General features: G+C 39.1%; 1 protein-coding gene across 2 annotated transcripts in view; it reads right to left on the reverse strand.

Moving 5' to 3' along the window:
• Positions 1–14177, reverse strand: part of LOC144067535 (E3 ubiquitin-protein ligase RNF128-like) — a 170708-nt gene that overhangs the window by 66748 nt on the left and 89783 nt on the right. For both annotated transcript variants that reach the window (XR_013297971.1, XR_013297970.1), the window contains exon 2: positions 7841–8033. The gene's annotated coding sequence lies outside the window, so the exon portion shown is untranslated. The remainder of the gene's footprint in view (positions 1–7840; positions 8034–14177) is intronic.

Consider the following 14177-nt stretch of genomic DNA (forward strand, 5'->3'; position numbering starts at 1 on the left):
AGCTCATTTCACCTCCTTTGACTGAATCCTTAATTAGAATTTCAAATGAACAGATTTTCAGGAAATAGCTGAAAGGTTCCAGGCACAGCAAAACAATAACAGGATGAATGACACATCCCGCAGTCTATCAAAGTGGGATGCGTGAGGGTGTGGGGGATAGAGCTTCAACGCATTCTCTGGAATATTTCCAACGTTGATGCATCCTGATTTGATTGTCTCAGCATTACTCAAAATCCTACAACAACCTTTGGGGTGTCACTAAATGAATAACATCTTATTTTAGCTGCCACTCCTTGGTGGTCAGAATGTAGACAATTGTCTCACCTCATATGACATTTCTGCAATGTACATTTCAGCTGTCACACGCAAGATTGGCTTCAGCGTTGCAATATGTTCTACACGTGGTATGAAAAAGGATCTCTAAGAAAAGGCTTTTCTATTCAATGTTTACATTATTGGTACAACTGTGGTTTAGTTTTCAAAAGTCATTCATGATTTCTTTTAGATCCTTTATGATTTATTTTAAAAACTATTTTAATTTGTAATGCATTTCAACCACGTGTATTTGCTATTCCTGGTAGTTTGGATTAGCCAGCATCACTGAAAGTGCAGCGGGTCACTTGCTTGATTTCCGTGTGGGCAGTGAGGGTTCAGTACCTACTCAGTGACAGTGCGAAAGGTTATCTGTCTTCTATATGTGCCCTGGGATTGACTTCCTGATCACTCCAGGGTGTAGTTCACATTTTGCCCAAAGCTAACTGCAATATCTGATTGAAAATTCGATACAATCTATAAAAAATGATTGGATGGAATGAAACTATAATGGAAACTTATATGAGGAATTCCCTCAACACCATATCTGGAACATGCGTCACTATCACACCGAGGTCCTGATTGACTAAAATCTCAAAATAGTAAATAGATTGCATGCAATCTATATACTGGCAGCCCAGTGGTTGAGTGGTTAACACGTCGGCCTCACAGTTCTGGGGTGCTGGGTTTGAACGCTCTAAATTATCCCTAAGTATGAGTGTGAGCGTGAATGGTTGTCCGTCTCCACGTGCCCTGCGATTGGCTGGCCACCAATTCCGGGTCTCTCCCGCCTAGTGCTCAAAGTCGGCTGGGATAGTCTCCAGCACCCCCCGAGACCCTTGTGAGGATAAGCGGTTCAGAAAATGAAGGCAATCTATTTTGGGATCTTTTACAAAGATTGTTATTGGCAGATGCGACTTTGCATGTTCAGTCACTAACAGATTGTGGCAAATGCAAGTGGTGGAGCTGTGTGTGTATACGCTTGTCCCACTTTAATGAGACCACCACACACACATTTACCAAAAAGAACAAATCTCCCAAAAGGGCAGTCAGTGTTTGAACAAGTTAAAGGCAAACACAGCACACAGATTCATTGGTTACAATGACACTACATTTAGATTTCAGATGACCTTTGGTGCACTGACCTTAGCTGTAAACAACAGCCAAGTTGCGACCTTTTCATCAAAATTGTTTGACTAGTCTGCATCTGCTTTTTGTCTCAGTTGAAAGTGGAATCAGTAATAGGGGGCTGTATGGCATGGAAAAGCCTGCAGAATGAGGCAAATGACACATTCGCTCAAACACTGTTGGTGAATGTTTTGTTAAGTAAGGGAAAGCCAGCCAAGTAAAGCTCATGGATATCATTAGTTATTTTGGGGATGAATTTGCCATATGTAAGATATCTGTCTTGGTCGTTCCTTCATCACTATCAACCAAAAAATGATTTATGTCCCTGCGACACGAGTCTTTTGTGTACTTCATCATCTACTCAAATTTAATCTAAACAGGCTAGCGTGACAGAATGAGATTTAGGCCACATAGAAATGGAGTAAGGTAGATTTCCAACATCCCATTTCATCAGTACCTTTGCTGACTCGCTCTACACACACACACATGCACAAAAGCAGGTCTGTGTTTGCCAGATCCTAAGTGTTGAGCACTGTCTGTGTGCGCAAGGCAGCCTGTTAACGGGTCTGATTAGAACTCTGTTTGAACAGAAAGAGGCAGCATCCTATCAGCTCCTGACAGGGGCTGGCCAATGATCACCAGTGGCTCATTTGCCGAGGGTTTTCACTTCGATCCGCCTTGCGCCATGACATCATCATGCACAAGGGCGAACGGAAAGGCACAATGACTGACACCATAAGATTGACTTGCGGACCTGAGGGGTAGGGGCAACACACCCATGCAGCGGACAGGTTTCCGCTCCTAATGCATTTAGATGCACGTGACGGGATGCACACAAATGACGCTGATTCGATTGGCAATGACCTTCCTGCTGTGGAACAGATGCACGCGGCTAACAGCTGGCCAGCAGGGAGGGCATCAATTCTTTTATGCGCCATTATATAATTCAATACAGTCTGTGAGACTGGGAAAATAGTTTTCAAATACATGAAACAGTATGAAAAGGTAAAACACCATTTTTTGTGGAAAAAAAAAACCTGAACTGCCTTTAGAACATTGGAAAGCATAAAATAACACACAAAAGGTGAGGTTTGGATCATGGGCAAAGAACTTCGATTGGATGGTCGAAGTGAAAATGTAAGTGTTAGACCACCCATCAATGAGATTAATGTTCTTTCAGCAGGAAATACTGTACACATTTGAGACATTATCCTTTGTAGTTGCATATGGTTATGGTAAAGCTCTGAGCAACACTTTATGAATTGAACCTGTCTGTATTCTTACAAATGCCTCATTGGATCTCTAAGACATTAAAGGTCATTGCCCGTTGATATTTCACTATGTGGTCCTGTTGTTTTTATTATGTATCTGAGGCGGGAAAGCACTTAAAAGGTGAACAGAGAACCAAGACGGCAATAACAAGATTTGATGGGACCAAAATGTCAAAGAGTATAAATAGACAAGTGAACAAGTAGATATACAATACCTATTTACAACGGGGTGTTGTTGGTTTTTTTCATTTGACCAAAAAGAGGTGGCTAAACTACACCCATAAATAGATGACAAGGAAAAGAATAAGGATAAAGATTTAAAGTGGATAGGAATTTCAAGTACTATATGCTGTATTCAAAAAAATACTAAAAAACAATAAAGATAAAACAATTAAGGAAATATCACATATAGAAGGTAACTAATGAACATATAGAATCTAAAAGCACATAAAAACCCACAAATGGCACAAATAAAGTTGAACATATTCTGGCAACCGACTCCATTATGTCCGGCACTTTAAAAGCTAACTGATAATCATGCAAAACCAATCCACTCCAAAGATCACTACAGCAAAAAAAGAAGAAAAAACACGCCAGGTTGAGGCAAGTGTTTGAACATTGCATGATGAAAAATTTGCTCTTAATACAAAACTACAACATTTGCCTTGCCCGTCAAGGGTCACGCACTGTGCGAAGGAATTCATCTGCTGCCTATGTGTGCTTTGGGAAGATTAATCAGGACATGTGGGCTTGGAATGACTTTCTCTTGACTGAACTCCCCCTACCCTTCTATCTCTGACCCTTGTCTAGACCAGAAACTGAGAGTGTTCCCTAAACTCCTAAGTGAAGGGGAGACAGACAGTCTGTCTGTGGTAGAGGACACTGGCCTGCTCTCAGGAATGACCTCTCACATTTGGACAGGCCCTTTCTTTGCCTGAACCCCTCAACATGACTCTTCCCCCTGTGGCCCTCCAGTCTCCACAAACAAAAATATCCATCGCGAGTCGCCTCTCTGTCCGCTTCTCTGCTCTTCATTCACTGCCACACATTCATTGCAGTTTACAGGGTTGTCCCTCCTTTGTCTCTTCTTCAGCTCAACAAACTGCGTGACTGGAATAGCGCTGCACACTTTTTCTTTTTTAACAATCGTTAAATCCTTAGTCTATGAAATCAGGCTTTAGGCTTATTTAATTCTGCCTCACGATTTCATTGCATTCTCACAGTAAGTGACAAAAGAGAAAGATACATTTTGCTTGTGTTTTGTTCCCAGAAAAAACAGTAATAAGATTGAAAGAGGATGACAACACAAAGGCAACATCATCAAGCTAGTTTAAGAACAACACTTTGTTCCAGCATTTACAGGTCATTTCAACTTGTGCCTGATGGGAATAGACAACAAATTAGTAAACTGGAGTCATAATTATAATTACCATGTCGTTGCCAAGTGATTGCAATGCTTTTTGTTTTGCTTTTGCGGGTTCATGAATTCGCTATTACTTAAAGAACCAGAGAGCTTGAATGATTATTGTTAGATACAGCTCATCAAATAATCAGCTAGTGAATGCTCTGTTAGACTTCAATGTCCAATTCATCACCTTAAACACAGGGGAAAGCTGTGAAACGCCAGTTTAGACAGTTTGAGTCAAAGGATAAGGATCTGGGAATTCATGAAAAGGTTCAAGCAAAGCACAATTCAATTAAAGTTTAAAGTACTTTATTTTATCTGAGTATGAATTGATATTGGAAGCAGTTATAGAGCTCACCCATTTTGGTATAAATAAATAAAAAGCTAAATCAGCAAAGGGGTGGTAAAGGTTTGCCCAAAAATTGTGCGAGTGAAGTAGCAAACTGAACACGATTCTAGAATTAAGGAGAGTCAAGAAATGTCACTCTTAATCACTGGAAGTATTCCCAAATCTGCACAGAAGAAAAGGGATGGATTTTCACAGTGGGAGATTGATTTCCTTCAAGACACTAGATAATGTGTAGGTCTCTGTTGTTTTTCCAAGGAGTTTGCTTTTGGGTCATAAGTTTAAGAAAAGGGTTTGGTTGGTGCTTTCCCAAACTCTGTTGCTGACTCTTTGAAGGCACTTGATATAGAAACACAAGGGGAAGAAATGCATCAAATTTGATTTTTCTGCATTTAGATGCTCCAAGTCTTGTTAGTTGATTTACCAAATTCCCTCTCACTTTCTTTGTTGGTTTAGGCTGTGTGTAGGTGGTGGACTTTAATAATGTTTAAAACAGAGTGTTCAGATCCTTTCAGAGACAGAGAGTAACAGTAAATGTGAGTTGATACTGGGGGATGCCACAGAGCAATCTTAACTCATTGTTCTGGAATGGTGTGAATACTGTTGCATTGTTAATCAGGTATTAAGGATAAAAAACACACTTGTTTTCTCCCTAAAAAAATAATTAAGCTAGTGCACAGTATGTATACACTGAATGGACAACTTTATTATTAATAACTATGGGATAATAATGCTTAAATTAAAAGATAACTGGGTCATGTGCATTATGGTAGCTCTGACCCATTTACAGTAGCATTGGGAATGAAATGGAGATGTTCGTCCCAAACCGTTACATTTTTCAATATTTATTGTGCCATCAGTATGGGCCCATTCTCCCAAGTCCATTCCAGTGAAATATAGTTGTTGTTGTTTTTTAGCCTTTAACCTCTAAGTGCCCAGAGAGGGTTAAGACTTGGCTAGAAGTGAATGTTGACTGCAGGGATCAGAATGGGAATATAGGTCATTCGGCACCTCAGATGAAAGATGCATAGCGCTGCCTGCCGAGATTGAAGCTGGGTGGACATAGCGTAAGTATAGATTTGCCTCCATAACTTCAGCATGAGGAGTTAAAATGACCACAGAGAGATAAGAAAAAAAATAAAGCATATGAACGGGCATGGATAAGCACTTACTGACTGTAGGATAGGAAGGGCAAAGGAATATACAAGTGAAAAATATTAGTAAGGTATCAAATATCAAATTCTGTTCTTGGTGGAAGGGAAACCCAAGAAGCAGACAGCCGTTGTGAGAGCAGCTGTAGTTGACGCACAAAGTGGGCCTCTGTGTGCTCGTGCCTGGTAGTGATCAGAGCGCCAGTCTAAAGTTCACACTCAGCTTGCCGCTTTCCGTTTGTTTGCTTTAGAAGTGGACTTTTTGTGGTCACGTTAAGCGATCAAATCAGCCATTGTGCTTAAATGCCAGTGACGCGTGGTGCTCATGCTTATGCTGATGCAGAAGCTTAACTTGTCTATCCATATGCTAACCGAGTTTAATCGTTTAATGTTAATCCGTAAAAGCTGTTCCGTAGACGTTTCGGCAAATGTCACAGCAATTAATCGGCTACTTATTATTATTGATTTAACTCAATTATACATTTTCCTTTCGATTCAACCATGCATCCAAATAGACTCCACCCAGCATTAGACCAAAACGAAGCTTGCCTAAAATTCCCACCCAATTACCGTTCGTCCATCAAGCTGCTGACCCTACCATGCATCCAATAAATCCAGCTGTCCGTTCAACCAGCACTCCACCCTAACTTCTATCCAAAACAATCATCCACCCACCATCTATTCGCCATCTACCATACTTCCATTGTACATACTGTATCCCAAACCATCCATTATGACATATCTATCTATTTCCACCACTACCATATCAAAACATCTGTCCGTGCAAAAACAACTCCACTCATCTTGGTCTTGGGGATGATGCTTATTCTCAGAGAGCAACACAAATGCAAATATAAATTACGTTGGCCATTTGTTTCAATGAGATGCAATAAGTGTGTGTGTGCCGTAACTGTGGCTGTAATGTGTTTAAGAACCACTGATTAAAATGAAATAAAATCAATCTCAAGGACAACTCCTCAAGTGTGCAACATCTAAAAAAAACATCTTAAGAGCACTCGAGTGTGGAAATTGAATAGTAGCAGGCTTCTTCCCCCCACAGATTGAATCTAATATAGCTTAGTCACAGTGCTTCCCACACCCTAACAAAGTGACCTCTTCGGGATGCAGGCAGGTGTCTGCCCACCACCCCATAATACTGACTCCGAACCAGAGTGACACACACACTTAGACAGTCCAAACACACAAGGTTGCTTCCGGGTTTCTGGGTCACGCTGACAGGCACAGGTCAAGCTGTCATGTCAGGCTTTATTAAAAGCCTGGGAGTCTGGGATATTTAATTAGCGCGACCCATGTTAAGTAAGTGCTGAGCGGGGTAGGGACTGGGGTGAATTAGGGTCTTACATGTCTGTGACTAAACCAGGGTCAAGCTAGTAAAACTGAAAGTCATTTCCCACATTGAAATCCCATAAATGAATTCAATTGTCCTGCAAAAAAAGATGATCATGAAACTATGAATAACTCATGTGATTGTATTCTTAAACACACCTTTAGTGACATCAAATAATACTTAAAACCTAGGTATAATGACTGGTAAAAATAGTCTAAAACACATAAAAAATACAGACAAGCAGCACAGTTGACGCAAATTCACGACAAAGTTTCACATAGGCTATAATGTCATCAATGTATCAGATTTTTTCATAAAGTATGAACACTCCAATTGTGTTTTATTTCTCAATTCAGTCCTAGATTTACTCTCCGGGTATAGATAAGAACTGGATAAGTACCCGACATTTCTCCACTATGCCTGCAAATCGGCATGAATGCAACCTCATAAACAGGTGAAGAACATCACTACTGTTGCACAGGATAAACAGCTCAGGCAAATGAGCAATGGCAGAGGGTGTTGCAAAAAATAAATAAATAAAAAGATACGTTTCTTTCTTGACACCACAAGTGAAGCTGTCAAATTAAGAAAACGTTGGCTCCGGTAGCATAAAATCCTCAAAATTGCCAGAGTAAATTTAATGAGTACAATATTTGATCCAAGACAATACAGACATAGTGACTGCATTCTCAAAATTAAAACTTAGCACAAACAAAAACTTTTCCTTGCATGTCGATTTTCACTTGCCAGAAAACGTTGAATAACTATTTGAACCTTTGACACATGATTCAAAACAATGGCATGGAAAGGCTCAATGACTCAGGAAAATTCATTTCACCATCAATACTAAAGAATGGAAGGAATAAAAGAATAAAATACCTGTACAAACTGGTACGGCTGACGATTGTTCACACTGGGTCCAAAATGTCTTTTCAAGTAGAAAAGGCTCGTCTTTAATGATGATTGACGACAGCTGGTTGCGTCCCAGTGCCCGCACAAAGGAGGTTGATTTAGTTTGGTAATCAAGAACATTCCCTGAGGAGCAATGTTGGCATTTTCCCAATCACAACTCCTGCAGAAAATAAAAAAATACATCAATAAAAATAAACATACTGAATTATTTCTGCACACAACTTATGGCCATATTTAATTAGGTCTTTGCATGATATTGCACCCGAAAGGGTTCATCTATTTTGGAATTATTTTGGCACAGCACTTACAGAAACAGATCTCACGGGGACAATTTTCCTAATTTGTTTTAAATATAGAAACTAAGTGAATGGCTCAATTCCAGTCCAGATGAAATAGTCAGGGAACTTTATTTTGGCAATACGAAAAAAGCCTCAAATTATGAGCAACAGCATATTGTGGTTGCAAACCTTCTAATCTGCAGGGCAAATAATAATATGCAGTAAAACAATCTGATCCGGCAGTGCAGACCAAACATAATTGGAGGAACAGCACTTATCACAAAAAATCAAAATCAGCAATATATTGAATCTTTGTGCTCAAGTTGAAATTAAGTTTTCGATGTCATATGAAAGTGTGTTTTTTTGTATATCATAAATGAGTTACAAATGTGAATTCAAGCATATGGTAGAACCAAGATGTGATTTTATACGGTGTTCCCATTAACCATATATTCAATAAAGGACAGATGAGAAAACAAAAACAACATAGAAAGTGAAGATTTCAAGGTGTATATTCACTTTCATATTGACACCTATTTCCAATTTAAATTCTCCATTAAAGCATTAGTGCAATTTTACAACTTTGAGAGTGTAAACTGCTGGTCTTCTATGGTACAAAAACAATTCAAATTCAATTTTACTGTATTATAGTGAGGCCATAAACAATCAAACCTTCAAATGTGGTCATTTGAAGCTTCCCTGTGTGCCACTGATGGTGTTGTACAAGTGGCTTTATTATTGCATTTAATGTGACTGAGAATGTAACACACGGCACTCCAGAGACAACTTTGTCTTTTGAAGTAGCTCGCCAGCCAGCGAGTTGGATGACTGATCAGCTGGTTGGGAAACGGGGACATGGGTATATCAGGGATTTTAGTTCCATGCCACAAGCAGATGGTGTTGTGTGCGTGCGTGTGTATACACACAAACACAGGCACTGCATGCTTGTCATCAACATAAAATACAAACGACTGCGGAACCTCAAACATGTTCACGCACACCAGACACAAACCCAAAAAGCGTGACGCACCTCACTCAGATTTAGAGACACGCAGTGTCATTGTCAACTTGTTTAACATCCATCGTAATTAATTTTGAACGCAGTAGATACTCCACCCTGTGCTATGCGGCAGGATTGGATGCACAATGCTCACCAGTCACCCAACCACGATCCTGCTCATCCCTGCCCTGGTTCCAGCTGCTTTACACAATTGACATTGAACCAAATATGCCACAGCACCACCTGCAAAGATCTAAGCATTTACACACAAACACCCCAACTAATGTATACTTTCCAAGCTTGATTTAATGTTTTTCTATAGTAATTGTATATATCATGTTATAGGGTGTAAGGATGATGGATTATATTTGATGCATACAGTAATACCTTGACATGAGTGCCCCGACATACGAGGAATTTGAGAGAAGAGTACAATTCCGAGCAAATATTTGCCTTGAGATACGAGACAATTTTTGAGATACGAGCATGCGAGACAGTCAGGTGGCCGAGACGCGAGAGGCTGCTTATGACTGTTTTTCTCGCCCCAACTCCTTTGTGTAAAGATCTCTACGAGCACTGGGCGGAGCGTTTTTTTTTAATATGAGAGGGGTGTAAGCATAGCGGAGATTGCTCTTGCCAATACGAGAGGAGTACTTCCCGGACAAGTTGGCAAGTGGCCGTGCGTTATCCTATCATGAGGACATTTGTGTGCATCATTTTCGGAATATTTTGAAGGGAAAGCAAAAGCAAACAACCCTCGATAGGTTCCTTTTGAAAACTCCGGCTGAAAGTCAGGGTGGCAAAAAGAGCCAACCTAGGAGAAGAAAGCCAAATTAGAATTAAGCTTAGTTTAAGGTTAGATTTATATATATATATATATATATATATATATATATATATATATATATATATATATATATATATATATATATATATATATATATATATATATATATATATATATATATATATATATATATATATATATATAAAAAAAATGGGGTTCACTACCAAAGTTGTATCACCAATTCTGCTTTTACAAAGATAGCAAAGCCGGAGTCCCAGTATGAGGCAACACTACTAGGCATTCTGAATGTAATCTGTGATATGAAGGATATGAAGGTTTAGGCCAATTTCTCAATATATAAAGATATCAGATATTACATCAGAGGTGTTGCTGGCTATGAGTGAAAGATGACTTAGCCAGCTGGACATCTGTGACCCGTTAAACAGCTGATAAGCCTGGTGGGATTTGTGCCTGTTTCCCAACCACATCAGGTGGAAAGAAATGGCACAAACTCTACTGGTCATTTGATGTGTAATTGAAACGACAATTAAAATATAAAAAGCAAATCCACATTGTAAAATTATTATTTTCCTTGATCCTTAAATCTGCTGTTTTTAAAGCGCCAAAGACAAACAAGAACTTCTTTTGAATCCAAGTCTCCCACAAGGAAAAAATAAACTCCATAATTATCTATGATCTAAGTTTGTACTGTCATGATTTGTTGACCAATCCCAATATCCAATTCCATCTGGAAAAGCGGATCCAAGCTAGAAATGACATCCACTTGCAATGGAATGAGATCAAGCAAATGGAGAATCTATCATTAACATCACAGCAAGGATTGTTGGCACCCCTTGCAATTAACAGAGCAGAGCCCATGTATTGTGTGCGTGTGTGTGTGTGTGTGTGTGTGTTTGTGTGTATGTGTGTGATTGACATTTTGTGACGAAGCAAGTGGGAATAGCTGGCACAATTCTCAACCAAACGTGACCTTGAGATTTAGAAAGCATATAAAAAATAAAAAAAATCAGGTGAAAAGCAATCCTAATCTATGATTGACTGGGCTATTTTGGCAAAAGATTGCTGAATCTCATTTCAATTTTTCTTGTGGATCATCTCCTATGGGGAAATGCTATAATTTATGCTTCTTGAATTGAAGACTTTTGCTCCAGTTTTCAACAACATACACTGTAGCGCTGTGACTTTCTTCATAATGTTGTTTGTGCCTTTGTGTGAATGTGCATGCGTATTTGTATGTGCATGTGTGTGCACCGTCTGAAGGTGTCTTAATGCCTGAGGCGAACTGGCACACTCAGCAGATGGGGACGAACGATCTCCTGTTTGTTGACAGTGCACTTAAACGTGTGTTTGTGTATACGGATGCGTGGATGTGTGCCCGTGTGTGCATAAAACCCAGTATTAACCCTCTTCGGAGGGTTGTAAATAAATCATAAATTAGTCAATCAATCCAAAATAACTTGTAGAAATAGGTAACTGCAAAAACTGCATGTACTTGGGTTTTCAATTCAATGTGAGGGGTGTATTTTAGAATAAACATTTACAACATGAACTCCATCTCATTGTAATTTCCCTTGCTCTAAGTGCAATATCATTTATGGCCAAATAATCAGTACTTAGAAAACATTAGATTATGTTGAAGGTACTGAGAGAAGATATAACAAATGACAATCATCATTAATGTTGGATAAAGCTCTCAGAGCGGTGGAAGATTCATTCAAATTCTTGACGTACTAGCCACCTTAAGCCCCTCAATTTTCACTTCTTGCTATATATTGGTTAGTTTTAAATGCTCACAGAAATACAGCAGCTGCATTTTTTATGCAAATAAAATCTCGAGCATGAAATCTGACATTTTATTTTTCAAATCTATTAACCCTGCCATGCGCTGGTTGAGACCTGTTTAGCCCTCTTCCTCCTTATTACAGTGAAATCCCTCATTATCATGCCAATGGTAAATGTAATTAACCTCTTCTTTAATAAACAGCTACTGGAAAACAGCAGGTTCATATGATAAGATGAGATATGAACCATTTCAAAAATGCAGCCATTTCAGGGTGACTGAGCCATAATCTTTCAGTAGTGGTTCATTGGGTGGGTTTTAAGCCAGTTGCTTAAACAGAATAAAGGGTCTGAGATACAGCAGTATTGTGTATATGGTAGTCATGTAAAGAAGAACCTTTGCTCCTATTTTCTTTTTTTTATATGGGATATCTGCAATTTCCCTACACTGGTAACTTCTACTTTTATCTGACAGGATAATGACAGGTTAGGGAATTGGAAGATACCCAAAGACAGGGAAAACATTTGGTGGGATGTCGTACTCATTTTTCTTTTAACCCACCTCCCTCGTAAGGTTAGAAAATGGTATAGTATAGTTGACAAGCATCAGACAGATGGCTTGGACCCTACAAACTTGTGTATGTCTCACAGCTCAATGTAATGTGCAACCGAGCGTGCGTGGCACAAAACAACCCCTTACAAATAGAAACACAAGAGATTATGAATAATTACCATCGGCAATCCTTCATCTAGATCAAAACAAGTTGGTAAAAATGTGGTTCCAGTCATGAATACACATGTTTAATGCATGTTCTACTGTATGTTGTTAAACAGTGGAGTTGAATATTGAAATGGCAAATGTTTGGACTAGTAATAGGATAAAGGCAAATTATTCCTTGTGTTCAGCGTGTGAAGTATTTGTTTATGTTTCTGCAAAAATGACAAGAACAGAATCAGTCATCGAGTCAAATGATGGAAACAGTGGGATGCCCGCAGGTGTGACAACATGGATGAAAAACCTGTTTAAGCTTTTGTGTTGCGCTAAATCATTGGTTCTTAACCTGGTTGGAGCTACCGAACCCCACCAGTTTCATATGCGCATTCACTGAACTCTACCTTAGTGTAAAATAAACTGATTTTTTTCAAATGCAAGATATATAAATTCCTCGCAGCACTGCTTGGCCAAGCAATGTCACATGATCATCTGCAGCCAGTCATGGTCAAGCGGAGCATGTTATTGTGAATGGACATGATGAGTCGATCTGTCTTGGACCCCTGAACCCCTGAGACCGACTCACCGAACCCAGTTTAAGAACCACCGCGCTACATACATTCTACAACAACTGAATCCATTCTTTAGAAAACTAACTAGGATGTTAGAAGGAAGGCATATGGTGGGAAAACAATGGACCACTAATATGATGATTTCTACTGATCCTTTTTCTTAATGAGATGTTCATCATCATATCAGTTAGGAGTAAATAATCTCATACAATTTCAAGCCCATCAAAATGATTGAGATAACTCACAATGTCAATTTGACAGTGAAGAAGGACTAAGACAGAACTTTCCCTAACTAATTAGTGCCAAAAAAGGAAAAATGTTTTCAAAGTCAAAACTTTGCAGCACGGAAGCTCAAATCGAGAAACAAATGACAATAACAAATAACAAAGGATTCGGTTTCTGTTACTTTGAAAAATGGGCGAATTTGCAACACATATACGGTACACGTGAAGCAAAAGTTACTACAGAAAGAATTTTTAAAAAAAAGATAAGACAACCAACATTACTTTGAAACAATCAACATTTTTATAGTCCTCTAAAACAGTGGACAGTCTTAACTTTGTCTTACGCTATTTGCCAAGCTCATTAATTCAGAGGGTACTTGAAGGACAATAATAGCCTTTAATGGGTAAAAATGTGATGGAAACAGGAGATGCAAAACAGATGTTCTGATCAATTCACATTAAAATGGCTGCCAGTGGATGACGTCAATGGACCTTGTTTATCAGTTACAAAAAAAGACACCCATTTTCCTTTCCCCCTTTCATTATTGTGTAAAAGGTCTTAGCCATATAGTGTTTAGTGAACTATTATATTTTATTTTTTTCTTCGACTATATCCATTTACAGTGGTACCTCGACCTACGATGAGCTCTACCTACAACATGCTCGAGGTACGATGAAAATTTCGATCAAATAATTCGCCCTAGATACGATCAAAATTTTGAGATGCGACCAAGCCAGGTGGCCATGACATGAGAGGCTGTTTATCATTGTAGCACACTGTCTTTTTTGCCGCATCTCTTTCGTGTATAACAGATATCTACGAGAACTGAATGATTTATTCAGACGAGTTTCTCCTACGCATCCACCAGGAAACGCACGATGCGCATGCACGGGCAAAAAGAGGGCTTTCTGGTTAATGAATTATACTCGT

Source organism: Stigmatopora argus, chromosome 2, assembly GCF_051989625.1.
Source record: "Stigmatopora argus isolate UIUO_Sarg chromosome 2, RoL_Sarg_1.0, whole genome shotgun sequence".
Classification (NCBI taxonomy): domain Eukaryota; kingdom Metazoa; phylum Chordata; class Actinopteri; order Syngnathiformes; family Syngnathidae; genus Stigmatopora; species Stigmatopora argus.